The sequence below is a fragment of the Sus scrofa genome, chromosome 12 (assembly GCF_054392235.1).
Source record: "Sus scrofa isolate SSC_HxYL_T2T_F1_AM1 chromosome 12, Sscrofa_HxYL_maternal_Yorkshire_Landrace_v2.0, whole genome shotgun sequence".
Lineage (NCBI taxonomy): Eukaryota > Metazoa > Chordata > Mammalia > Artiodactyla > Suidae > Sus > Sus scrofa.
In genome coordinates this window covers 6,957,159-6,985,149 of record NC_139394.1, presented here as the reverse complement: position 1 = coordinate 6,985,149, position 27,991 = coordinate 6,957,159, and the positions used below count along the sequence as shown (strand labels likewise).

Below are 27,991 nucleotides of genomic sequence, written 5' to 3'. Positions count from 1 at the left end.
GTGCAGCAGAAACAAATCCAGCTCGTATTCATGAGGTAGAGGGTTCAATCCCTGGCCTCACTCAGTGGGTTGGGGATCCAGTGTTGCCGTGAGCTGTGGTGTAGGTTGTAGACGCAGCTTGGATTCTGCATTGCTGTGGCTGTAGCTAGGCCAGCAGCTGAGGTTCTGATTTGACCCCTAACCTGGGAACTATTCTATATGCCGCCAGTGCAGCCTTATAAAGCAAATTTAATAATACATAGGACAATAGACTGTTATCAAACCACTTCAGTAGTTATATTAAATATAAATAGAATAAGAACTCAAAATAAGAGAGAGATGATCAGATTTCCGCTCCCATCACTTCTGCTTAACATGGTTCTGGAAGTTCTAGCCAGAGCAATAGGCAAAAATATATATATAAAAGGTATACTTTTGGAAAAGAAGATGTAACCTCTCTTTTTCACACATAAAACATGATTGTTGACATTAAAAAATAAAACTAAAGAGTCTACTTTAAAAAAAACCTGCTAAAGCAAAAGTTGATTTAGCACAATTACAGAACACCAAGAACAAGCAAAACCAGTCGATGCGACAGAAATTAGAGCGGTGATTCCCTCCGGAGAGGGTGGGACTCGGGGGAATTTTTACATGCTGATTGGGAGAGGTTCAGTTACATAGGTGTTTTCATTTGCTAAAATTCATCAAACTGTACACTTGGGATCTATGCATTTCAAGTTCCTGTTGTGGCTCAGTGGGTTGAGAACCTGACATAGTGTCTGTGAGGATGAGAGTTCGACCCCTGCTCTTGCTCAATGGGTTAAGGATCCGACGGTGCCACAGCTGCAGGTAGGTCAGAGAGGCAGCTCAGATCCAGTGTTGCTGTGGCTGTGATATAGGCCTCAGATGCAGCTCTGATTAGACCCCTAGCCTGGGAACTTCCATATGCCACAGGTGCAGCCCTAAAAAGAAAAAAAAAAAAGGAGTTTCTGTTGTGGCTCAGTAGTAATGAACCCCACTAGGATCCATGAGGACACAGGTTTGATCCCTGGCCTCACTCAGTGGGTCGGGGATCTGGCATTGCCATGAACTGTGGTGTAGGTCGAAGATGCGGCTGGGATCCCACATTGCTGTGGCCGTGGCTGTGGTGTAGGCCGGCAGCTGTAGCTCCATTTCAACCCCTAGCCTGGGAATCTCCATATGCCATGGGTGCGGCCCTAAAAAACAAAAAAGTAAAATAAAATAACTTAAAATAGCAACAAAATTGGTTTCACTCCAAAAACAAGATAGAAAAATAAAGATCTGTGCATTTCCCTTTATGTAAATTTTATCTTAGAATACTCAAAAAATTGCAACTTAAAAACCAAACAGAAAACCCATCATCTTCTCGGCTTGGCTTGCCCAATCCTACAAGATCAGCCTCTAACTAGATGAGTCTATTTGCCTCGCTCACTCCTGTACTCACCTTGGTTTTGCCTAATCAGCTTTCTCTTCATTTCCCTTTCACGCCAAGCTCATACCCTCTTGGGCTTTTGTGCTTGCGTGTCCCTCGTTTCCAGAGGTCTCTCCCGGGTCTTTGCATGACTCCGTTCCTAAGAGGGGCTCCATCAATCAGTTTCCCGACAGGAAAGAGATGGTACAAATGGGGTCATTGGCAGCCAGTGTAAAACAAGGACTATTTGCAAATAAGAGGACTATTTCCAACGTGCAGGAAGATCACCAGGTACAAGGCGATGCCTGGAGCTCGTAGCCTTGTGCTTAACATGGGAGGTAAGGAGAGGCAGCCTTTTCCAGAATATGGACACCTGCCAGGGTGGGAGCTGGGGAGTAAATCCAGTCTTACTCTCTCCCTCCCTCCAGTTTCTGCCAGCACTCCCGGTTGATAAACTCCATCAGAACTCAAAGGATAGGGAGTTTCCATTGTGGTTCAGTGGTAACGAACCCAACTAGTATCTATGAGGACTCAGGCTCTGCCTTGGTCTGTGGGTTAAGGATCCAGCGTTGCCATGAGCTGTGGTGTAGGTGCATCTGCAGCTCGGATCCTGCATTGTTGTGACTGTGGCATGGGCCGGCAGCTGCAACCCCAATTCTCCATATGCTGCAGGTGCAGCCCTAAAAGCCAAAAAAAAAAAAAAAGAACTGCTGAAAGGACAAAGGAGACCTTCACTGCAGGTCAGCCCCGTGGACAATTGTGAAGAGAGAGAGAAACTGGGGGAGCAAACGAAAGATCCAGCAGAAACACTGTTCTTGACTTCCAACCAAAACAGACACTCTGTGGTCACATTCCTTTTCAGTTTCTCTACAGAACATATCACTACATGAACTAATTTTCTTTACTTACTTGGTTATTTGCTTGTTGCAAACTACCCCCCTCTGAATGTAAGCTCCAGGAACACAAAGGACCATGTCTGATTTCTTACCAGAGGCTGGAACAGAGCTTCCTATTAAAACAGATGCAGAGCAGCCCCAAAACGATTTGAGGAAAGTTTGAGGATGTCACAGCTGCCCCCCACCAGGCTGGGAGACCCCTGCAGGCGGTACTTTCTCTCCATCGTTGGTAATTGTTTATTCCATCATTTGTACTTTTAACTAATGGACTTCCCCCTTTTTAGAGCAGTTTTAGGTTTGCAGAACAAAATGATCAAAAAGTATCGAGTTGCCAAATACCCTTATCTGCCCCCACCGTCTCCCTTATTATTTCTAGGCTGTCCTGGTGCAGTACCTTTGTTCCAAGTGATGAACCAATATTGATACATTATTATTAACTAACCTCTGCAGTTTACATTAGGGTTCACTCTTTGTAACCCACGCATAACCGCATATATAAGAACAACATTACCGTATCACACAGAATAGTTTCCCTGCCCTAAAAACCCTCTGTGCTTCACCTATTCATCTTTCTCTCTCTATCCCAGACCAGACCTCGGGCAACTTCTGGTCTTTTTACCATCTCCGTCATTTTGCCTTTTCCAGAAAGTCATATAATTAAAATCATACAGTATCTCCTATATTTGATCCCTGTAGCCGGTCATTACAGGTGTCCGGCAAATATTTTCCAAATACACAAATGAGTGGATTAAAGGACTTAGGAATGCCCACATTCCCTGGGGCTGTGAGTGTATCAGGAAGGAGCGGGCCGGGGCCCCTTCCCTGTTTGGGATGGGAAACCTCCATCCCCTGCCCTTTTTCCCCCTCCCTTCCCCCAGCCTCACTCGCATTCCTTATTCCCATTAAATTATAGAGAGATTTCCTCATGTGAAAGCTAATTTAGGCGCCATAACAGAGACTATATTTAATGTAAATGGAAGAAGTAGAAGCAGAAGGATTTATGGTAATAATAAGCCGCTTGTAATAACACAGAGTGGGTCACCTGCTTAAGCTACAGTGGATTAAAGAGAAGGAAATTTACCTCCCCGAAGAACGCGGTGTCACCAGAAATCGGCAAGCGTGCCAAGGCTTGGATGATCTTATTAAATCCCATAGATCTTATTGCGCTTTCCTGTGGGAAGAGGGCGACTGCTTTTCCTGGCTCGTCAGCATGGCCTTAGCGGGACCTGAAGCACCAAAGATGGGAGAGGGTAGAGGGTCGTGCCCTAAAAAGGTGGGTGCCTCTGAGCCGAGGGCTCCTGTTTGTGCAGAGCTCCTCATGGGGCCGCATGCTGCCAGGCACAGCGTGGAGTCCTGAAAGGATGGGAAGGAGATTCCAGGCGAAAGGAGATGGGAGAGCAGAGAAGGATGCAGAAAGCAAGGAAGCTGTCCACTGGGGAGGGATGGTTCTGACGTGGCTGATCTGACCCCATACCCTTATGGCTAGAAAGGAAGCCACCAGCAAAGCTGGGGAGCTGGAGTTCCTGTTACGGCTTAGCGAGTTAAGAAACCAACTGGTGGGAGTCCCCGTCGTGGCGCAGTGGTTAACAAATCTGACTAGGAACCATGAGGTTGCGGGTTCGATCCATGGCCTCGCTCAGTGGGTTAAGGATCCGGTGTGGCCGTGAGCTGTGGTGTAGGTTGCAGACGCAGCTCGGATCCCTCGCTGCTGTGGCTACAGCTCCAATTGGACCCCTAGCCTATGGGAATCTCCATATGCCACAAGAGCAGCCTAAGAAATGGAAAAAAGACAAAAAAAAAAAAAAAGAACCCAACTGGTACCCATGAGGATGCTGGTTCAATCCCAGGCCTCGCTCAGTGGGGTAAGGATCCAGCATTGCCATGAGCTGTGGTGTAGGTCGAAGACGCAGCTCCGATCCACAGTTGCTGTGGCTGTGGGGCAGGCCGGCAGCTGCAGCTTTGATTTGACCCCTAGTCTGGGAACCTCCATATGTTGCCAGTGCGGCCCTAAAAAAAAAAGAAAGAAAGAAAGAAACAGAAAGCTGGGGTGCCACAAATGCCATGCCCCAGATGGCAGTTAGCAGTGGCAGGGGGCTCTGATTAACTGGGGAGCTTTGCACATTTAGACACACGTGGGTTCAAATCCCAGCCCCCCAACTCACAACCTGCACAATATTGAGCGCTGAGCACACTGTGAAACCTGACCTCTGAGCACACTGTGAAACCTGACCTCACACTTTCAGAAGCACTGAATTGATTCTCACTCTGGGTTCTTCCCCCCAGGAAGTCGGCCCCAGCATCCCCCTAGCCAGGGGGAGGGAAGCCTCCTTGCTACTGGCCAGATTCACAGCCTGGATGTCCTCCCAGTGACAGAGGGACCAGGAAGCCTCCTCTCAGGAAGCCTCATCAAGGGAGGCCAGCCCACCCCCGACCCACCTTGGGGAAGCAGGGGAGGGAGGCGGAACCCCGTCTGCTGTTGGCTCAGGCTCTCAGCTGGCCGCCCCATCCTCAGCCCCTCCCTCCTCCCTCCCTCTTCCCCTGCCCACCTCCTTTCTGTGTTAATGGTTTGTTAGGAAATGGTAATCCGGAGCGGATCATTAATGCAGCGAACAGAGATATTGCACAAAAGGATTCCGGCAGCTTCCCCGGTGCACTGCGGCTTTTTTAATGTGTTTGCATGAAATCACCCCATTCTGAGAATGTCCTCAAGGGGAAGAGGAGAGGAAGGGGCACCAGGCCCGGGAATGAAGGCAAAGCCATGAGCGCTGAGAGAAAGGGGTGGCTTCCCAGAGTCCCCAGGATCCCAGTCTGGGTCTTTCAATGTCCATGTCTGCTCTGAGGTCTCAAACCAGGGTGGATGCTCTGAGGTCCTGAAGCAGAGAGCAGTCATCTCCCTGCAGGGAAGGGGTCTGGACCCAAGAGTCTTCCCCTGGGCCCCCGAGGGAGGTGGGCCTGGAGCTGAGAATATGAGGCATCATTTGCCCAGAAAAGACAGAGGATGGGCCATCCCCAGATGTCACAGCAAATCATGATTCAAGTCCAAAACAGCTTTGCTAATTTCTCACCTTCCCAGTGGGTCCTTCCCTGATGATCTTCTTGAATCTGCAGCCTACCTGGCCCCATCTCCACCCAACCACCCCATTCCTCTTAACTGTCACTCTTCCTTGTCTTTTTTTAAAGGCCACACCCACAGCATATGGAGGTTCCCAGGCTAGGGGTCCAATCGGAGCTGTCACTGCCAGCCTACACCACAGCCAGAGCAACACTGGATTGGAGCTGCGTCTGCGACCTATACCACAGCTCATGGCAACGCCGGATCCTTACCCCACTGAGCGAGGCCTGGGATCGAACCTGTGTCCTCATGGATGATAGATTCGCTTCTGCTGAGCCATAACAGGGACTCCTCCACTCTTTCTTTTTTCCAGTAGCCTTTCCGGCCTTCTACCACACCACATAACTTACTGAGTTATTATGATCCATATGATGGTCAGCTCCCCACCTGAGAATGTAAGACCCACAAGGGCAGCGACTGCTGCCTGTTTTGTTCATGGATGTATGAACACCGACTAGAGCTGTTTCAGGTAGTACATGCTCAGTAAGTGCTCCTTGGGAGTTCCAGTTGTGGCTCAGAAACTTAAGAACCCAACCTAGCGTCCATGAAGATGTCATTTTGATCCTTGGCCTTGCTCAGGGGGTTAAGGACCCAGCGTTGCCACAAGCAGCAATAGATCTCAGATGTGGCTCAGATCCAGCATTGCTGTGGCTATGGTGTAGACCAGCAGCTGCAGCTCCGATTCAACCCCTAACCCAGGAACTTCCATATGCTGCAGGTGCAGCAGTAAAAAGAAAAACAAAAACAAACAAACAAACAAACAAAAAAAACGCTCCTTGAATGAATACACAAATTGTGGCCTTTAAGGAAAGAGCTGGGCTGTGGTTCCCCCCAAGAGAGTGACTATGGGGCACCCAGGCACCCAGAGGCCCTCTCAGGAGCCCTGCATTTCTAGGTGACTCTTCAGGCAGGCCAGCCCCTGCTCCTTTGAACCGCTGCCTGATACCCAGCTTCTTCGCCTATGATTTTCCCATCATCCCAGATTTCTCTGCACTTGCGGCTTGCAATTAGCATCAGCCTTGGAAGATCTCCTTTTCATTAAGGCCTCTTAATGAAGCCATTGTTCTCAGCACCACAAAGCCCCACCCGCGCCCACACCCAGCACCCACATCACCCTGCTCTGTGCTGTGGGAATTTGGTTTCTCTCTGGGCTCTTGGGCTGTAACAAGGTTCTTGCTGGAGCTGGAGAAAATGGTACAGAGCTCCAATGACCAAGTCACATGGACAGGATGTCATGTGTCCCCATGCTCGTCCAGGCCCGAGTGTTCCCTTCCTCTGGAGCCTTGTCTTGTCCAACTTGAAGTGACCAGGTTGTGGGCCACCCTCTATCACCAAAAAGCCCAGGTCTAGGGGCTCAGGGAACCACCACATCCTCTCTGCCTCCTCCTACCCTAAGGGAAAGAGGCAGATGAGGTTACCCTGCAAACTTACATCTCTCACTTGCCCCATTGCCCACTGGGAGTATCCCAGCAAGGACTGAGACCTGACCTGGAACCTCAAAATCTTATTTTCATATTCTCCTTGGGGACCCTCTGAAACGTGGGTGTCTCAGCCTGGCTTCTCCTCAAAGCACAGCCTGAGATGAAGACTGCGTGCTGGTGTTTTATATGACAGGCGAGTCCAGAGAGTGGGAATGAAAGAAAGGGGCAGACGAGCCAGGGACAAGGCAGGGGACATCGAGGCCACCACTGGGAGCCACAGCCCTCATTTCCTCCAGAACCTCCTGAGAAGAGTGGAGAAATGCCTCTTAGAATTGCACCCTAGCAGGAGGAGGGGCCAGGGCGGGAGCCTGACCCACGGCTCCAGCGTTCCCCTTGCACTTCCCATCCAGAAACCAGCGCCTGCAGAGCCCTGCCAGCATCCTCACGGTGGAGCAGCCCTGGGGCAGAAGCGAGGACGCATGCGTGCCCTTGCTTGAGGCACCGCTGCATGAACACAGCGGAAGCCTGCAGGGAACTGTCTCTGGCTGGCCGGGATCAGAGGTGGAGCGAGCCAATGTGGGTCAGGCACCAGACTGCCTGCTCAGTAGATAAATCTTCCTGCAGACCTTTGAGGAATGACTCATCACTTATACCCAGGTGGGGCGTTTGTCTTCTTCCAAGTCAAAGAAAGAGAGAGGGTGGTACGTGTCTGAGCCCTTTCCTATCATTTCCCCATGTTACAAGCCCAGTGGCCAGAAAAGAGGAGAATGATGGAGGAGACCACGGGCAGCTTCAAAGGGGGCTGGGCAGCTCCGCAGCAGGGGTGGCTGGGAGGAGACAGGCTTGCCGACATTCCCTGCTCACCTCTGCCTGACTGTCTTTCTGAGCCCAGAAACCAGCGCAGGCTATCTGTCCCCAGCCTGGGATCAGGCTGGGCTCTGAAGGCGCTTTACAAAAATCTGCTCTGTGGAGCTGGAAAGCTGGGAAGGGCATCTTCTCATTGAAACAGTGCTGTCCAAGGCTCCTCCAGTTCCAGCCCAGCCCACGGGAAGCCCGGCAAAAGGGCCAAAACACAGGACCATGGACAGGGTCAGCGCACCTGGGTCCCCACAGAAAGCCCAGTCGGGACAACAGCTGGGGCAGCCAGGAGCACAGCGTCCCCAGAAGTCAAGTCAGCGGGGGTGTCCCATCTGCTGATCCCCTCAGCCCCTGGGCAGGGGAAGCAGGTGACTCCTAGAGACAGAGCAGGGGCTTTAGCAACTGGGAGGCACAGAGAAACTAAGGAGTGGACAACACTGTGGCAATGGGCTGGGTTGATGGGGGGCAGCACCTGCCCAAGGACGAGAGGCCAGCGCCAAGTCAGCAGCGCCTTGTGGCAAATGCGGATTCCTGGGCCTCCTGGGTTCTCCACCTTGCTGGCTCAGCCTTCCGCTCCTGAGAGCTCCCTCTCCACCTTCAAGGTCCTTGAGCTCGGCTGAGGTTCGATCCCTGCCCTACTTACCTCCCCAAGCCCCCAGCACGGACTCCATAATCCAGATGGGCACACTGAGGGCCAGAACCATTCTGCAAGTTGGTAGCAAATTCTAGACTAGGATGCAGCCCTTTTCACCCCCAGCCAAACCACCTACTCACCCAGAGGGGAAAGGGAACCCCACGGTTCCGGGGTAATGAGGCTGTTTAGCCTCTGCCTCGGGACGGGAGCTGGAGCACATCTTGGGGGAAATTACAGGTATCACTTTATTTTCCTGGGGAAAAAATAGCCATGGCAGACGTCTGCAATTACAGCTCATCACCGCTGACTGTGTAACTGCAGTCTAAATACCTGGTAATCAGAAGACCGGAGACAATGAGGTTTTGGCTTTATTTAGCACCTTTCCACTCCCCTACCTCAAGCTTTCCTGGGATGTGACAGAGGGAGCCTGGTTTGCAGACACTCGAGGCAGCTTTTCCCAACCTTTCCGTATAAAGATCAGGCCACTGACCCTTGGCAGTCCACAGAAATATTGGCTTTTTTTTTTCCTCCAGAGGTCAGGCTGAGTGTCATCGAGCCCCCTGGCCCCCTCAGCCCCCCTCTCATCCATTAATCCTTCACTCAACATTTATTGCGTGCCTCTGATACATCAATCACAGAAAGAGAAGCAGGGAACCCAGCAGGGGGCAAGCCAGGCAAGGCCCCTCGCAGAGATTATATTCCCAAATGGGAGAGGGGCAACAAACCAGCCAATGTATGAATAAAAGAATTATAGCATAGGAGCTCCTGTTGTGGAGCAATGGGATCGGTGGCGTCTTGGGAGCGCTGGGACGCAGGTTCAATCCCCGGCTCCACACAGTGGGTTAAAGATCTAGTGTTGCTGCAGCTGCAGCTTAGGTCACAACTGTGACTCGGATCAGATCCCTGGCCTGGGAACTCCATATGCCTCAGGGGGCCAAAAAAAAAAAAAAAGAATCACGGTGTGTCGCAAGAGTAAGAAGAAATATAAAGATTATTTGGACAGAAGACAATTCTGAGAGGACACTTTAGGGTAATTAACGAAGGCATCTCTGAGAAGGTGACATGTGAGTTGAGATCTGAAGGATGAGAAATAGCTGGTTATGATAAAGGTGAGGGAACAGCAGGTGCAAAGATCCTGGGGCAAGACAGATTCTGCCTGGTTCTAAGGAGTGTGGAAAGGCCAGCGAGTGTTTAAAATTCGGTGAGAGAGGAAGAAAATGGCTTACATGGGTTTGAAAAGGCTTCAGAAAAGAGGTCACATCAGGCAAAGGAGCTTGGATTTGAAGGCCATGGATGGGTTTTAACCAAAGGAAGGGCATGATCTGATTTATATTTGCAAGAGATTATTCTGGCTGCTCTGGGTGAGGAATGGATGTGAAAAGGACATGCATGGAGGCAGGGTGACCAGTTGAGAGCTACTTCAACTGGTGGTGACCCAGGTGGTGACAAAGGAAATGACATGACAAGAAGGATATCGATGCAGCTATAATCTCAGGTAGAACTCATGGGAATCGCTGATGAAGGAGACCCGGGGATGTGGCAGAGGATGGAAAAAATGCCTCCCAGGTTTCTGGCCAAGCAGCTGGGTGGACAGGAAAGCAATTTACCAAGACAGGCAGATTGGCCGAAGGCATCCACAAGTAAGAAGTGCTGATCTGCAGTCTGTTTGCCCTCAGATCCATTCCTGTCCTTCTCTATCACAGATGAAGTGCTGTGTGGGAAATCACAGGGTGTCAGGGAGGCACATTTGGCACTGGCCATGCACTGCTTTGTTCCTGGTTCCGACTCCATCACCTATGGTGTCAACCAGCTCCATGCAGACCAGCCAGCCTCTTGTAGGTGCAGTGTGGCATGCCTGGCCTCTGACTCCTGTGACTCCCAGCTTCCTGCTCCGAGGCTCCTCTGTCCCTGTGGAGAGAACACCTGAGAGCTTGCAGTCCCAGAGGGCAAAGGATTTCACATCCTGGAGCCAATGGATAAACACCTTCCCCCTCTGTTTCCTGGGTGGACAGGTCTACAGCACACATCATACTGTCCACCAGCATCCTGTGACTGTGACCACCCTCTCATATTGGCTTCCCCTCCTTTCCTGTTTCACACCTCCCTCTTCATTCCTGCTCCCAAGGCTCATTTTCCCATGTGAACAGCCTGCTTGCAAGCCCTCATCTCAGGACCTTCTGTCAGGAGGATGAGAGGAAAGGGAAGAATATTCTAGGCAGATGGAGCAGACCCAGGAGATGAAAGGGGCTTGGTGCATCTGAAGAATCAAAGAAGGACAATGAGACTAGAGACTTAGGAACAAGGAGCAGAGTAGTAGAGGGAGAGGAGGTGGCAGGACCAGCAGGACCTTCTGGACAAGGCCAGGAGTTTGAACTTCAGCCCAAGGAAAGTGGGACGCCAGAAAGCGCTTGATTCAAGTGAAATCACTTGAGCCAACTATCTTTTGGTTGAGACCAAAAGGAAACTGTTGCCTGTGTTCTTCCAATTTAGTCTCTCTGCATGGTTTGCATCCTTCCCCTCTTGCTTCCTTTCTTCCTTTTTTCTTTCTTAACCTGACTCCCCTCCCTCTTCCAGTATCTCTCTACCTTCTTCTCTCTTTGCTCCCACCAACCTCTCACCCCTCTCACCCTCAGGTAATGGGACAGTGAAGAGTGGGGCAATAATGCAAGGCCATGGAGTGATGGGGTCCATAATTTCTGAGCTCATTCAGGGCAAGGGTCTGAGAAATTCAAGTGCACTTGCAGGAGTGATGGGGCCATGTTTGAAATTGGGGCTGTCAGGAGAGTTCCGAGATGAATGTTCGCCATGACTGCACCATGAATCCAAATTGCAAGGGTCAGACAAGAAATCACTGTTTCTGGGGTGCAGGGAGAAGGATTTGGGGATGAGCAATGGGGGAGAGGCTGAGTTTGCAGCCAACAAACCTGGCTTCTCTCCAAGGTCCAACTCCTCACTGAATGGCCATGGGCAAGATACTCAGCCTCTCTAAAACCCAGATCCATCATCTGGAAAAATGGGATAATAACACAAAATACACATGACCAAGGACTCTTAGTCACAAGGAAGAGAAACACACAGATTAGTTTAAAACACAGAGGGGAGTTCACTCTCATAGAACAGAAGGAGGGAGTGTTGGTCGTTTCCAGAAAGAACAGGACAGAGGCTCGCTTCCCTTTTGATCTTTGTCCCTCCAGACCAGCAGCATCTTCTTCCCAGCCAGGTTGGGGGAAGCCAGAACATTGAGGGAGCACCTGGGTTTATGTGTTAAGATCTGGCTTCTTGGGAAGAGATTGGTGGTTCTCTCTCCTGCCCCAACTCCAAAATCTCAGGAGACATCTGGCCCAGAGCAGGTCAGGTGACACTCGTAGACCAATCATCATCTTGGGAAGGAATCTGGGTGACTCAATTCAACTCAGATTAGCCTGGACCAAGAAATCCAGCCATGAGTGTGATGTGCTGACTGTAAGATTCCTACCCTGGCACCATGCGCACAAGCATGCTCACACACACACACACACACACACACACACACACACACAAATTTAATCAACTCAGTGCCCAACCAAACTATCAACAGAGAAAAAAAATAGAGACATCCAAAAACTCAAAAACTTACCTCCATTTCTTTCTTTTTTTTTTTCTTTTTAGGGCCACACCCAAAGCATATGGAGATCCCCAGGCCAGGGGTCAAATGCGAGCTGTTGCCACTGGCCTACGTCACTGCCACAGCAACGTCAGATTCAAGCCACATCTGCAACCTACTCCACAGCTCACGGCAATGCCGGATCCTTAACCCACCTAGTGAGGCCAGGGATCAAACCCGCAACCTCATTGTTACTAGTCAGATTCATTTCCGCTGAGCTACGACGGGAATTCCTCACCTCCATTTCTAAAGAAATTACTAGAGGAGGAACTCTGACCCAATGAACAAGATGCTGAGAAAAAGAAACTTGGATTCCAAAAAAAAGCAGATTCCCAGTGAGAAGGAAATCTCAGGATTATAGCTGGTTAGGACGATAGTCAGTGGACTCCACACAAAAGATCTTTTTAAAAAAATTTTTTTTATTATGGTTGATTCACAACATTCTGTCAATTTCTGCTGTACAGAAAAGTGACCCAGTTATACGTACCTATACATTCCTTTTTTCACATTGTCCTCCATCATGTCCTATCACAAGGGATTAGATATAATTTCCAGTGCTATACAGTAAGATCTCATTGCTTATCCACTCCAAGTGCAATAGTTTGCATTTACTAACCCCAAACTCCCAGTCCATCCCACTCTCTCCCTTCCCCCTCCCCCTTGACAACCACAAGTCTGTTCTCCAAGTCCATGGGTTTTTTTCTTCTCTGTAGATAGGTTCATTTGTGCCATATATTAGATTCCAGATATGTGATATCATATGGTATTTCTTTTTCTCTTTCTGATATGTTCACTTAGTATGAGAGTCTCTAGTTCCCATCCATGTTGCTGCAAATGGCATTACTTTGTTCTTTTTTATGGCTGAGTAGTATTCCATTGTGTAGATGTACCACATCTTCTTAATCCATTCATCCATCAATGGACATTTGTGAATAGAGCTGCAATGAACATACACCCGTATGTATCTTTTTCATTGAAAGTTTTGTCTGGATATATGCCCCCACAAGATCTTTAAGAGCTTAATGTAGTCCAGGAAATAGATAGACTTAATAAGAAACTGGAAGATATTTGTGAAATGAGAAGGAAGGTAATGTCTCGTCTCCCAAAAAGAATTTAAAATGGGCACTTAAACACTCCAAGAAAAAAAAGTGCACCACACCAAAACGATCTAAATATAAGCATGATTTTGCACAATGGATGGAAAATATGCAAAGATAATCCAATTGATTTTGATGTGAGTCTCCTTTAAATCTTTGCACAGGGGTTGTGATATAGGAATGAGAGGGAAGAAAGCATAACCCTTCTATATTACCTAGTTCGCTGGGGAAAACAATATTTACACCATCATCAAAAGGTAAAGACTCTTGACTGGATTTCAACTTTTAAGACAAATCTATAGATAAAATGAGAGTGACATAGATGTGGTTAAAGAACAGAATGCAAATGTCATCAGTTTTTCCAATGTAAACATCAAGAGAAAGCTGGCAGAGGTTGGGAAGTTAAAAGGGGTGGGAAGGAGAGGGGACCGGAAAGGTAGGCGAGCTAATAATATCCTCATCTGGAAGTTCCCATCATGGCACAGTGGTTAATGAATCTGACTAGGAACCATGAGGTTGCAGGTTCGATCCCTGGCCTTGCTCAGTGGGTTAATGATCCGGCGTTGCCGTGAGCTGTGGCGTAGGTTGCAGATGTGGCTCGGATCCCGCATTGCTATGGCTCTGGCGGAGGCCGGTGGCTACAGCTCTCATTCGACCCCTAGCCTGGAAACCTCCATATGCCACAGGAATGGCCCTAGAAAAGGCAAAAGAAAAAAAAAAAAAATCCTCATCTTCCAGGGTAAGCACTCACGAATTACTGTCTCACATTAAGGGAATAAGAGTTGGATATTTTAAGCATATTATCTAAAATTGCTAAGGTGTTCCCATCGTGCCTCAGCAGTAACGAAGCCCAACCAGTAGCCACGAGGATGCGGGTTCGATCCCTGGCCTCACGCAGGGAGGCAACGCCTCACTCATGGCATTGCCATGAGCTTTGTGGTGTAGGTCGCAGACGCTGTTTAGATCCTGAGTTGTGTCTGTGGTGTAGGCCGGCAGCTACAGCTCTGATGGACCCCTAGCCTGGGAACCTCCATGTACTGTGGGTACAGCCCTAAAAAAGCTAAAATAAAATAAAACAAAACAAAACAAAACAATATAACTGAGTCGGTTTCTATTTCTTGGACCAAGACAGGCAGACATTTAACTTTTTATTATAAGCCTCCTACACAGTTGGAACTTTTAAAACTCTGAACATGTAGACTTACTCATCTCTTGAAATTCTGTAATATAAGTCTTATAAGAATGCAGCAAGAGAGAGCTGCGTGATCTTCTAGAAGGAAAATCTCCTCTACATTGGAGGGGTCACGGAGGACTTCCCGGAGGAAGGGACACCCAAGTTGAATTTGTATAATTAATTGGGATTAACCAGAGAGTGGGCCAGTGAGTCAGGAATAGAGAACAAACAGCAAGTGCCAAGGGAGGAGGCAATAAAGGCCTCATTTTAGGTGCAAGGAAGAGTCTGGCTGAAGCTTCTAGAACATCAAGACCTGAGGCTGGAAGGGTGAGAGGAGGCCCAATCAGGAAAGGCCTCTGTAACTATGGTAAGGAGTTGGGACATTGTCCTGAGGACAACGGAGATTGTGACAGGAGTTGTCAGCAGAAGAGGGGCAGGACACGATTTGCTAGAAGCCAACACCCCCAATGTCCTTGTGCTGACCTTGAGCCACTGGCCCTGGCTCTTGGCCAAGTCACCTCTTCCCCAGCCCGAGCCCAAATTCCAAACCACTCTGTCTCCCCAGGCACATCCTCAAAACATATCTGTGCTGGGTCTCCTCGCCTCAGAAACCTTGTGAGGGCACTAGTTCGAGTGATAAACTAATTCACAGTGAAGTGTTAGCCAGCGCAAATGGTTTATCCCTCCTCGGGGCATTTCCATTTTAATGGAGGCTCCGTTGACAAATATTTACTGAATGGTCTATTACATGCAAGAAACTATATGAAGCTCATAGGGGGAGTCACGGCTTGACCTAAATAAATCAGTCTCTAATGATAAAACTTTAGGTTCATAGGGAACAAACCATAGGCAACAGATAACCTTTCTTATCTCTGGGTAAACCACCGAGGCGCCCACCTCCGTCTGCCCCCAAGAGCCCCCGCCACCCTAATTCTCACCCATTCCCTCCAAGGGAGGGGAGCAGAGGCTGTGTGACCACCACCGCCCTATGGGCCTCAGAAGCCCATTCCTGCTCACGTTCTGGGATCCCTAGCTCTCCCACGTTCTCGGTGGGAGAACTGGTTGGGCTTCGTTACTGCTGAGGCACGATGGGAACACCTTAGCAATTTTAGATAATATGCTTAAAATATCCAACTCTTATTCCCTTAATGTGAGACAGTAATTCGTGAGTGCTTACCCTGGAAGATGAGGATTTTTTTTTTTTTTCTTTTGCCTTTTCTAGGGCCATTCCTGTGGCATATGGAGGTTTCCAGGCTAGGGGTCGAATGAGAGCTGTAGCCACCGGCCTCCGCCAGAGCCATAGCAATGCGGGATCCGAGCCACATCTGCAACCTACGCCACAGCTCACGGCAACGCCGGATCATTAACCCACTGAGCAAGGCCAGGGATCGAACCTGCAACCTCATGGTTCCTAGTCAGATTCATTAACCACTGTGCCATGATGGGAACTTCCAGATGAGGATATTATTAGCTCGCCTACCTTTCCGGTCCCCTCTCCTTCCCACCCCTTTTAACTTCCCAACCTCTGCCAGCTTTCTCTTGATGTTTACATTGGAAAAACTGATGACATTTGCATTCTGTTCTTTAACCACATCTATGTCACTCTCATTTTATCTATAGATTTGTCTTAAAAGTTGAAATCCAGTCAAGAGTCTTTACCTTTTGATGATGGTGTAAATATTGTTTTCCCCAGCGAACTAGGTAATATAGAAGGGTTATGCTTTCTTCCCTCTCATTCCTATATCACAACCCCTGTGCAAAGATTTAAAGGAGACTCACATCAAAATCAATTGGATTATCTTTGCATATTTTCCATCCATTGTGCAAAATCATGCTTATATTTAGATCGTTTTGGTGTGGTGCACTTTTTTTTCTTGGAGTGTTTAAGTGCCCATTTTAAATTCTTTTTGGGAGACGAGACATTACCTTCCTTCTCATTTCACAAATATCTTCCAGTTTCTTATTAAGTCTATCTATTTCCTGGACTACATTAAGCTCTTAAAGATCTTGTGGGGGCATATATCCAGACAAAACTTTCAATGAAAAAGATACATACGGGTGTATGTTCATTGCAGCTCTATTCACAAATGTCCATTGATGGATGAATGGATTAAGAAGATGTGGTACATCTACACAATGGAATACTACTCAGCCATAAAAAAGAACAAAGTAATGCCATTTGCAGCAACATGGATGGGAACTAGAGACTCTCATACTAAGTGAACATATCAGAAAGAGAAAAAGAAATACCATATGATATCACATATCTGGAATCTAATATATGGCACAAATGAACCTATCTACAGAGAAGAAAAAAACCCATGGACTTGGAGAACAGACTTGTGGTTGTCAAGGGGGAGGGGGAAGGGAGAGAGTGGGATGGACTGGGAGTTTGGGGTTAGTAAATGCAAACTATTGCACTTGGAGTGGATAAGCAATGAGATCTTACTGTATAGCACTGGAAATTATATCTAATCCCTTGTGATAGGACATGATGGAGGACAATGTGAAAAAAGGAATGTATAGGTACGTATAACTGGGTCACTTTTCTGTACAGCAGAAATTGACAGAATGTTGTGAATCAACCATAATAAAAAAAATTTTTTTAAAAAGATCTTTTGTGTGGAGTCCACTGACTATCGTCCTAACCAGCTATAATCCTGAGATTTCCTTCTCACTGGGAATCTGCTTTTTTTTGGAATCCAAGTTTCTTTTTCTCAGCATCTTGTTCATTGGGTCAGAGTTCCTCCTCTAGTAATTTCTTTAGAAATGGAGGTGAGGAATTCCCGTCGTAGCTCAGCGGAAATGAATCTGACTAGTAACAATGAGGTTGCGGGTTTGATCCCTGGCCTCACTAGGTGGGTTAAGGATCCGGCATTGCCGTGAGCTGTGGAGTAGGTTGCAGATGTGGCTTGAATCTGACGTTGCTGTGGCAGTGACGTAGGCCAGTGGCAACAGCTCGCATTTGACCCCTGGCCTGGGGATCTCCATATGCTTTGGGTGTGGCCCTAAAAAGAAAAAAAAAAAGAAAGAAATGGAGGTAAGTTTTTGAGTTTTTGGATGTCTCTATTTTTTTTCTCTGTTGATAGTTTGGTTGGGCACTGAGTTGATTAAATTTGTGTGTGTGTGTGTGTGTGTGTGTGTGTGTGTGTGTGAGCATGCTTGTGCGCATGGTGCCAGGGTAGGAATCTTACAGTCAGCACATCACACTCATGGCTGGATTTCTTGGTCCAGGCTAATCTGAGTTGAATTGAGTCACCCAGATTCCTTCCCAAGATGATGATTGGTCTACGAGTGTCACCTGACCTGCTCTGGGCCAGATGTCTCCTGAGATTTTGGAGTTGGGGCAGGAGAGAGAACCACCAATCTCTTCCCAAGAAGCCAGATCTTAACACATAAACCCAGGTGCTCCCTCAATGTTCTGGCTTCCCCCAACCTGGCTGGGAAGAAGATGCTGCTGGTCTGGAGGGACAAAGATCAAAAGGGAAGCGAGCCTCTGTCCTGTTCTTTCTGGAAACGACCAACACTCCCTCCTTCTGTTCTATGAGAGTGAACTCCCCTCTGTGTTTTAAACTAATCTGTGTGTTTCTCTTCCTTGTGACTAAGAGTCCTTGGTCATGTGTATTTTGTGTTATTATCCCATTTTTCCAGATGATGGATCTGGGTTTTAGAGAGGCTGAGTATCTTGCCCATGGCCATTCAGTGAGGAGTTGGACCTTGGAGAGAAGCCAGGTTTGTTGGCTGCAAACTCAGCCTCTCCCCCATTGCTCATCCCCAAATCCTTCTCCCTGCACCCCAGAAACAGTGATTTCTTGTCTGACCCTTGCAATTTGGATTCATGGTGCAGTCATGGCGAACATTCATCTCGGAACTCTCCTGACAGCCCCAATTTCAAACATGGCCCCATCACTCCTGCAAGTGCACTTGAATTTCTCAGACCCTTGCCCTGAATGAGCTCAGAAATTATGGACCCCATCACTCCATGGCCTTGCATTATTGCCCCACTCTTCACTGTCCCATTACCTGAGGGTGAGAGGGGTGAGAGGTTGGTGGGAGCAAAGAGAGAAGAAGGTAGAGAGATACTGGAAGAGGGAGGGGAGTCAGGTTAAGAAAGAAAAAAGGAAGAAAGGAAGCAAGAGGGGAAGGATGCAAACCATGCAGAGAGACTAAATTGGAAGAACACAGGCAACAGTTTCCTTTTGGTCTCAACCAAAAGATAGTTGGCTCAAGTGATTTCACTTGAATCAAGCGCTTTCTGGCGTCCCACTTTCCTTGGGCTGAAGTTCAAACTCCTGGCCTTGTCCAGAAGGTCCTGCTGGTCCTGCCACCTCCTCTCCCTCTACTACTCTGCTCCTTGTTCCTAAGTCTCTAGTCTCATTGTCCTTCTTTGATTCTTCAGATGCACCAAGCCCCTTTCATCTCCTGGGTCTGCTCCATCTGCCTAGAATATTCTTCCCTTTCCTCTCATCCTCCTGACAGAAGGTCCTGAGATGAGGGCTTGCAAGCAGGCTGTTCACATGGGAAAATGAGCCTTGGGAGCAGGAATGAAGAGGGAGGTGTGAAACAGGAAAGGAGGGGAAGCCAATATGAGAGGGTGGTCACAGTCACAGGATGCTGGTGGACAGTATGATGTGTGCTGTAGACCTGTCCACCCAGGAAACAGAGGGGGAAGGTGTTTATCCATTGGCTCCAGGATGTGAAATCCTTTGCCCTCTGGGACTGCAAGCTCTCAGGTGTTCTCTCCACAGGGACAGAGGAGCCTCGGAGCAGGAAGCTGGGAGTCACAGGAGTCAGAGGCCAGGCATGCCACACTGCACCTACAAGAGGCTGGCTGGTCTGCATGGAGCTGGTTGACACCATAGGTGATGGAGTCGGAACCAGGAACAAAGCAGTGCATGGCCAGTGCCAAATGTGCCTCCCTGACACCCTGTGATTTCCCACACAGCACTTCATCTGTGATAGAGAAGGACAGGAATGGATCTGAGGGCAAACAGACTGCAGATCAGCACTTCTTACTTGTGGATGCCTTCGGCCAATCTGCCTGTCTTGGTAAATTGCTTTCCTGTCCACCCAGCTGCTTGGCCAGAAACCTGGGAGGCATTTTTTCCATCCTCTGCCACATCCCCGGGTCTCCTTCATCAGCGATTCCCATGAGTTCTACCTGAGATTATAGCTGCATCGATATCCTTCTTGTCATGTCATTTCCTTTGTCACCACCTGGGTCACCACCAGTTGAAGTAGCTCTCAACTGGTCACCCTGCCTCCATGCATGTCCTTTTCACATCCATTCCTCACCCAGAGCAGCCAGAATAATCTCTTGCAAATATAAATCAGATCATGCCCTTCCTTTGGTTAAAACCCATCCATGGCCTTCAAATCCAAGCTCCTTTGCCTGATGTGACCTCTTTTCTGAAGCCTTTTCAAACCCATGTAAGCCATTTTCTTCCTCTCTCACCGAATTTTAAACACTCGCTGGCCTTTCCACACTCCTTAGAACCAGGCAGAATCTGTCTTGCCCCAGGATCTTTGCACCTGCTGTTCCCTCACCTTTATCATAACCAGCTATTTCTCATCCTTCAGATCTCAACTCACATGTCACCTTCTCAGAGATGCCTTCGTTAATTACCCTAAAGTGTCCTCTCAGAATTGTCTTCTGTCCAAATAATCTTTATATTTCTTCTTACTCTTGCGACACACCGTGATTCTTTTTTTTTTTTTTTGGCCCCCTGAGGCATATGGAGTTCCCAGGCCAGGGATCTGATCCGAGTCACAGTTGTGACCTAAGCTGCAGCTGCAGCAACACTAGATCTTTAACCCACTGTGTGGAGCCGGGGATTGAACCTGCGTCCCAGCGCTCCCAAGACGCCACCGATCCCATTGCTCCACAACAGGAGCTCCTATGCTATAATTCTTTTATTCATACATTGGCTGGTTTGTTGCCCCTCTCCCATTTGGGAATATAATCTCTGCGAGGGGCCTTGCCTGGCTTGCCCCCTGCTGGGTTCCCTGCTTCTCTTTCTGTGATTGATGTATCAGAGGCACGCAATAAATGTTGAGTGAAGGATTAATGGATGAGAGGGGGGCTGAGGGGGCCAGGGGGCTCGATGACACTCAGCCTGACCTCTGGAGGAAAAAAAAAAGCCAATATTTCTGTGGACTGCCAAGGGTCAGTGGCCTGATCTTTATACGGAAAGGTTGGGAAAAGCTGCCTCGAGTGTCTGCAAACCAGGCTCCCTCTGTCACATCCCAGGAAAGCTTGAGGTAGGGGAGTGGAAAGGTGCTAAATAAAGCCAAAACCTCATTGTCTCCGGTCTTCTGATTACCAGGTATTTAGACTGCAGTTACACAGTCAGCGGTGATGAGCTGTAATTGCAGACGTCTGCCATGGCTATTTTTTCCCCAGGAAAATAAAGTGATACCTGTAATTTCCCCCAAGATGTGCTCCAGCTCCCGTCCCGAGGCAGAGGCTAAACAGCCTCATTACCCCGGAACCATGGGGTTCCCTTTCCCCTCTGGGTGAGTAGGTGGTTTGGCTGGGGGTGAAAAGGGCTGCATCCTAGTCTAGAATTTGCTACCAACCTGCAGAATGGTTCTGGCCCTCAGTGTGCCCATCTGGATTATGGAGTCCGTGCTGGGGGCTTGGGGAGGTAAGTAGGGCAGGGATCGAACCTCAGCCGAGCTCAAGGACCTTGAAGGTGGAGAGGGAGCTCTCAGGAGCGGAAGGCTGAGCCAGCAAGGTGGAGAACCCAGGAGGCCCAGGAATCCGCATTTGCCACAAGGCGCTGCTGACTTGGCGCTGGCCTCTCGTCCTTGGGCAGGTGCTGCCCCCCATCAACCCAGCCCATTGCCACAGTGTTGTCCACTCCTTAGTTTCTCTGTGCCTCCCAGTTGCTAAAGCCCCTGCTCTGTCTCTAGGAGTCACCTGCTTCCCCTGCCCAGGGGCTGAGGGGATCAGCAGATGGGACACCCCCGCTGACTTGACTTCTGGGGACGCTGTGCTCCTGGCTGCCCCAGCTGTTGTCCCGACTGGGCTTTCTGTGGGGACCCAGGTGCGCTGACCCTGTCCATGGTCCTGTGTTTTGGCCCTTTTGCCGGGCTTCCCGTGGGCTGGGCTGGAACTGGAGGAGCCTTGGACAGCACTGTTTCAATGAGAAGATGCCCTTCCCAGCTTTCCAGCTCCACAGAGCAGATTTTTGTAAAGCGCCTTCAGAGCCCAGCCTGATCCCAGGCTGGGGACAGATAGCCTGCGCTGGTTTCTGGGCTCAGAAAGACAGTCAGGCAGAGGTGAGCAGGGAATGTCGGCAAGCCTGTCTCCTCCCAGCCACCCCTGCTGCGGAGCTGCCCAGCCCCCTTTGAAGCTGCCCGTGGTCTCCTCCATCATTCTCCTCTTTTCTGGCCACTGGGCTTGTAACATGGGGAAATGATAGGAAAGGGCTCAGACACGTACCACCCTCTCTCTTTCTTTGACTTGGAAGAAGACAAACGCCCCACCTGGGTATAAGTGATGAGTCATTCCTCAAAGGTCTGCAGGAAGATTTATCTACTGAGCAGGCAGTCTGGTGCCTGACCCACATTGGCTCGCTCCACCTCTGATCCCGGCCAGCCAGAGACAGTTCCCTGCAGGCTTCCGCTGTGTTCATGCAGCGGTGCCTCAAGCAAGGGCACGCATGCGTCCTCGCTTCTGCCCCAGGGCTGCTCCACCGTGAGGATGCTGGCAGGGCTCTGCAGGCGCTGGTTTCTGGATGGGAAGTGCAAGGGGAACGCTGGAGCCGTGGGTCAGGCTCCCGCCCTGGCCCCTCCTCCTGCTAGGGTGCAATTCTAAGAGGCATTTCTCCACTCTTCTCAGGAGGTTCTGGAGGAAATGAGGGCTGTGGCTCCCAGTGGTGGCCTCGATGTCCCCTGCCTTGTCCCTGGCTCGTCTGCCCCTTTCTTTCATTCCCACTCTCTGGACTCGCCTGTCATATAAAACACCAGCACGCAGTCTTCATCTCAGGCTGTGCTTTGAGGAGAAGCCAGGCTGAGACACCCACGTTTCAGAGGGTCCCCAAGGAGAATATGAAAATAAGATTTTGAGGTTCCAGGTCAGGTCTCAGTCCTTGCTGGGATACTCCCAGTGGGCAATGGGGCAAGTGAGAGATGTAAGTTTGCAGGGTAACCTCATCTGCCTCTTTCCCTTAGGGTAGGAGGAGGCAGAGAGGATGTGGTGGTTCCCTGAGCCCCTAGACCTGGGCTTTTTGGTGATAGAGGGTGGCCCACAACCTGGTCACTTCAAGTTGGACAAGACAAGGCTCCAGAGGAAGGGAACACTCGGGCCTGGACGAGCATGGGGACACATGACATCCTGTCCATGTGACTTGGTCATTGGAGCTCTGTACCATTTTCTCCAGCTCCAGCAAGAACCTTGTTACAGCCCAAGAGCCCAGAGAGAAACCAAATTCCCACAGCACAGAGCAGGGTGATGTGGGTGCTGGGTGTGGGCGCGGGTGGGGCTTTGTGGTGCTGAGAACAATGGCTTCATTAAGAGGCCTTAATGAAAAGGAGATCTTCCAAGGCTGATGCTAATTGCAAGCCGCAAGTGCAGAGAAATCTGGGATGATGGGAAAATCATAGGCGAAGAAGCTGGGTATCAGGCAGCGGTTCAAAGGAGCAGGGGCTGGCCTGCCTGAAGAGTCACCTAGAAATGCAGGGCTCCTGAGAGGGCCTCTGGGTGCCTGGGTGCCCCATAGTCACTCTCTTGGGGGGAACCACAGCCCAGCTCTTTCCTTAAAGGCCACAATTTGTGTATTCATTCAAGGAGCGTTTTTTTTGTTTGTTTGTTTGTTTGTTTTTGTTTTTCTTTTTACTGCTGCACCTGCAGCATATGGAAGTTCCTGGGTTAGGGGTTGAATCGGAGCTGCAGCTGCTGGTCTACACCATAGCCACAGCAATGCTGGATCTGAGCCACATCTGAGATCTATTGCTGCTTGTGGCAACGCTGGGTCCTTAACCCCCTGAGCAAGGCCAAGGATCAAAATGACATCTTCATGGACGCTAGGTTGGGTTCTTAAGTTTCTGAGCCACAACTGGAACTCCCAAGGAGCACTTACTGAGCATGTACTACCTGAAACAGCTCTAGTCGGTGTTCATACATCCATGAACAAAACAGGCAGCAGTCGCTGCCCTTGTGGGTCTTACATTCTCAGGTGGGGAGCTGACCATCATATGGATCATAATAACTCAGTAAGTTATGTGGTGTGGTAGAAGGCCGGAAAGGCTACTGGAAAAAAGAAAGAGTGGAGGAGTCCCTGTTATGGCTCAGCAGAAGCGAATCTATCATCCATGAGGACACAGGTTCGATCCCAGGCCTCGCTCAGTGGGGTAAGGATCCGGCGTTGCCATGAGCTGTGGTATAGGTCGCAGACGCAGCTCCAATCCAGTGTTGCTCTGGCTGTGGTGTAGGCTGGCAGTGACAGCTCCGATTGGACCCCTAGCCTGGGAACCTCCATATGCTGTGGGTGTGGCCTTTAAAAAAAGACAAGGAAGAGTGACAGTTAAGAGGAATGGGGTGGTTGGGTGGAGATGGGGCCAGGTAGGCTGCAGATTCAAGAAGATCATCAGGGAAGGACCCACTGGGAAGGTGAGAAATTAGCAAAGCTGTTTTGGACTTGAATCATGATTTGCTGTGACATCTGGGGATGGCCCATCCTCTGTCTTTTCTGGGCAAATGATGCCTCATATTCTCAGCTCCAGGCCCACCTCCCTCGGGGGCCCAGGGGAAGACTCTTGGGTCCAGACCCCTTCCCTGCAGGGAGATGACTGCTCTCTGCTTCAGGACCTCAGAGCATCCACCCTGGTTTGAGACCTCAGAGCAGACATGGACATTGAAAGACCCAGACTGGGATCCTGGGGACTCTGGGAAGCCACCCCTTTCTCTCAGCGCTCATGGCTTTGCCTTCATTCCCGGGCCTGGTGCCCCTTCCTCTCCTCTTCCCCTTGAGGACATTCTCAGAATGGGGTGATTTCATGCAAACACATTAAAAAAGCCGCAGTGCACCGGGGAAGCTGCCGGAATCCTTTTGTGCAATATCTCTGTTCGCTGCATTAATGATCCGCTCCGGATTACCATTTCCTAACAAACCATTAACACAGAAAGGAGGTGGGCAGGGGAAGAGGGAGGGAGGAGGGAGGGGCTGAGGATGGGGCGGCCAGCTGAGAGCCTGAGCCAACAGCAGACGGGGTTCCGCCTCCCTCCCCTGCTTCCCCAAGGTGGGTCGGGGGTGGGCTGGCCTCCCTTGATGAGGCTTCCTGAGAGGAGGCTTCCTGGTCCCTCTGTCACTGGGAGGACATCCAGGCTGTGAATCTGGCCAGTAGCAAGGAGGCTTCCCTCCCCCTGGCTAGGGGGATGCTGGGGCCGACTTCCTGGGGGGAAGAACCCAGAGTGAGAATCAATTCAGTGCTTCTGAAAGTGTGAGGTCAGGTTTCACAGTGTGCTCAGAGGTCAGGTTTCACAGTGTGCTCAGCGCTCAATATTGTGCAGGTTGTGAGTTGGGGGGCTGGGATTTGAACCCACGTGTGTCTAAATGTGCAAAGCTCCCCAGTTAATCAGAGCCCCCTGCCACTGCTAACTGCCATCTGGGGCATGGCATTTGTGGCACCCCAGCTTTCTGTTTCTTTCTTTCTTTCTTTTTTTTTTAGGGCCGCACTGGCAACATATGGAGGTTCCCAGACTAGGGGTCAAATCAAAGCTGCAGCTGCCGGCCTGCCCCACAGCCACAGCAACTGTGGATCGGAGCTGCGTCTTCGACCTACACCACAGCTCATGGCAATGCTGGATCCTTACCCCACTGAGCGAGGCCTGGGATTGAACCAGCATCCTCATGGGTACCAGTTGGGTTCTTTTTTTTTTTTTTTGTCTTTTTTCCATTTCTTAGGCTGCTCTTGTGGCATATGGAGATTCCCATAGGCTAGGGGTCCAATTGGAGCTGTAGCCACAGCAGCGAGGGATCCGAGCTGCGTCTGCAACCTACACCACAGCTCACGGCCACACCGGATCCTTAACCCACTGAGCGAGGCCATGGATCGAACCCGCAACCTCATGGTTCCTAGTCAGATTTGTTAACCACTGCGCCACGACGGGGACTCCCACCAGTTGGTTTCTTAACTCGCTAAGCCGTAACAGGAACTCCAGCTCCCCAGCTTTGCTGGTGGCTTCCTTTCTAGCCATAAGGGTATGGGGTCAGATCAGCCACGTCAGAACCATCCCTCCCCAGTGGACAGCTTCCTTGCTTTCTGCATCCTTCTCTGCTCTCCCATCTCCTTTCGCCTGGAATCTCCTTCCCATCCTTTCAGGACTCCACGCTGTGCCTGGCAGCATGCGGCCCCATGAGGAGCTCTGCACAAACAGGAGCCCTCGGCTCAGAGGCACCCACCTTTTTAGGGCACGACCCTCTACCCTCTCCCATCTTTGGTGCTTCAGGTCCCGCTAAGGCCATGCTGACGAGCCAGGAAAAGCAGTCGCCCTCTTCCCACAGGAAAGCGCAATAAGATCTATGGGATTTAATAAGATCATCCAAGCCTTGGCACGCTTGCCGATTTCTGGTGACACCGCGTTCTTCGGGGAGGTAAATTTCCTTCTCTTTAATCCACTGTAGCTTAAGCAGGTGACCCACTCTGTGTTATTACAAGCGGCTTATTATTACCATAAATCCTTCTGCTTCTACTTCTTCCATTTACATTAAATATAGTCTCTGTTATGGCGCCTAAATTAGCTTTCACATGAGGAAATCTCTCTATAATTTAATGGGAATAAGGAATGCGAGTGAGGCTGGGGGAAGGGAGGGGGAAAAAGGGCAGGGGATGGAGGTTTCCCATCCCAAACAGGGAAGGGGCCCCGGCCCGCTCCTTCCTGATACACTCACAGCCCCAGGGAATGTGGGCATTCCTAAGTCCTTTAATCCACTCATTTGTGTATTTGGAAAATATTTGCCGGACACCTGTAATGACCGGCTACAGGGATCAAATATAGGAGATACTGTATGATTTTAATTATATGACTTTCTGGAAAAGGCAAAATGACGGAGATGGTAAAAAGACCAGAAGTTGCCCGAGGTCTGGTCTGGGATAGAGAGAGAAAGATGAATAGGTGAAGCACAGAGGGTTTTTAGGGCAGGGAAACTATTCTGTGTGATACGGTAATGTTGTTCTTATATATGCGGTTATGCGTGGGTTACAAAGAGTGAACCCTAATGTAAACTGCAGAGGTTAGTTAATAATAATGTATCAATATTGGTTCATCACTTGGAACAAAGGTACTGCACCAGGACAGCCTAGAAATAATAAGGGAGACGGTGGGGGCAGATAAGGGTATTTGGCAACTCGATACTTTTTGATCATTTTGTTCTGCAAACCTAAAACTGCTCTAAAAAGGGGGAAGTCCATTAGTTAAAAGTACAAATGATGGAATAAACAATTACCAACGATGGAGAGAAAGTACCGCCTGCAGGGGTCTCCCAGCCTGGTGGGGGGCAGCTGTGACATCCTCAAACTTTCCTCAAATCGTTTTGGGGCTGCTCTGCATCTGTTTTAATAGGAAGCTCTGTTCCAGCCTCTGGTAAGAAATCAGACATGGTCCTTTGTGTTCCTGGAGCTTACATTCAGAGGGGGGTAGTTTGCAACAAGCAAATAACCAAGTAAGTAAAGAAAATTAGTTCATGTAGTGATATGTTCTGTAGAGAAACTGAAAAGGAATGTGACCACAGAGTGTCTGTTTTGGTTGGAAGTCAAGAACAGTGTTTCTGCTGGATCTTTCGTTTGCTCCCCCAGTTTCTCTCTCTCTTCACAATTGTCCACGGGGCTGACCTGCAGTGAAGGTCTCCTTTGTCCTTTCAGCAGTTCTTTTTTTTTTTTTTTGGCTTTTAGGGCTGCACCTGCAGCATATGGAGAATTGGGGTTGCAGCTGCCGGCCCATGCCACAGTCACAACAATGCAGGATCCGAGCTGCAGATGCACCTACACCACAGCTCATGGCAACGCTGGATCCTTAACCCACAGACCAAGGCAGAGCCTGAGTCCTCATAGATACTAGTTGGGTTCGTTACCACTGAACCACAATGGAAACTCCCTATCCTTTGAGTTCTGATGGAGTTTATCAACCGGGAGTGCTGGCAGAAACTGGAGGGAGGGAGAGAGTAAGACTGGATTTACTCCCCAGCTCCCACCCTGGCAGGTGTCCATATTCTGGAAAAGGCTGCCTCTCCTTACCTCCCATGTTAAGCACAAGGCTACGAGCTCCAGGCATCGCCTTGTACCTGGTGATCTTCCTGCACGTTGGAAATAGTCCTCTTATTTGCAAATAGTCCTTGTTTTACACTGGCTGCCAATGACCCCATTTGTACCATCTCTTTCCTGTCGGGAAACTGATTGATGGAGCCCCTCTTAGGAACGGAGTCATGCAAAGACCCGGGAGAGACCTCTGGAAACGAGGGACACGCAAGCACAAAAGCCCAAGAGGGTATGAGCTTGGCGTGAAAGGGAAATGAAGAGAAAGCTGATTAGGCAAAACCAAGGTGAGTACAGGAGTGAGCGAGGCAAATAGACTCATCTAGTTAGAGGCTGATCTTGTAGGATTGGGCAAGCCAAGCCGAGAAGATGATGGGTTTTCTGTTTGGTTTTTAAGTTGCAATTTTTTGAGTATTCTAAGATAAAATTTACATAAAGGGAAATGCACAGATCTTTATTTTTCTATCTTGTTTTTGGAGTGAAACCAA

The 27,991-nt window shown here is 49.4% G+C and overlaps 1 protein-coding gene across 1 annotated transcript in view; it reads right to left on the bottom strand.

Annotated features, from left to right (window-relative positions):
- Positions 1-3,878: 3,878 nt before the first annotated feature.
- LOC102158693 (CMRF35-like molecule 1) overlaps positions 3,879-27,991 on the bottom strand; it is a 437,861-nt gene continuing 413,748 nt past the window's right edge. The window contains exon 10 of the transcript XR_014820716.1: positions 3,879-4,027. The gene's annotated coding sequence lies outside the window, so the exon portion shown is untranslated. The remainder of the gene's footprint in view (positions 4,028-27,991) is intronic.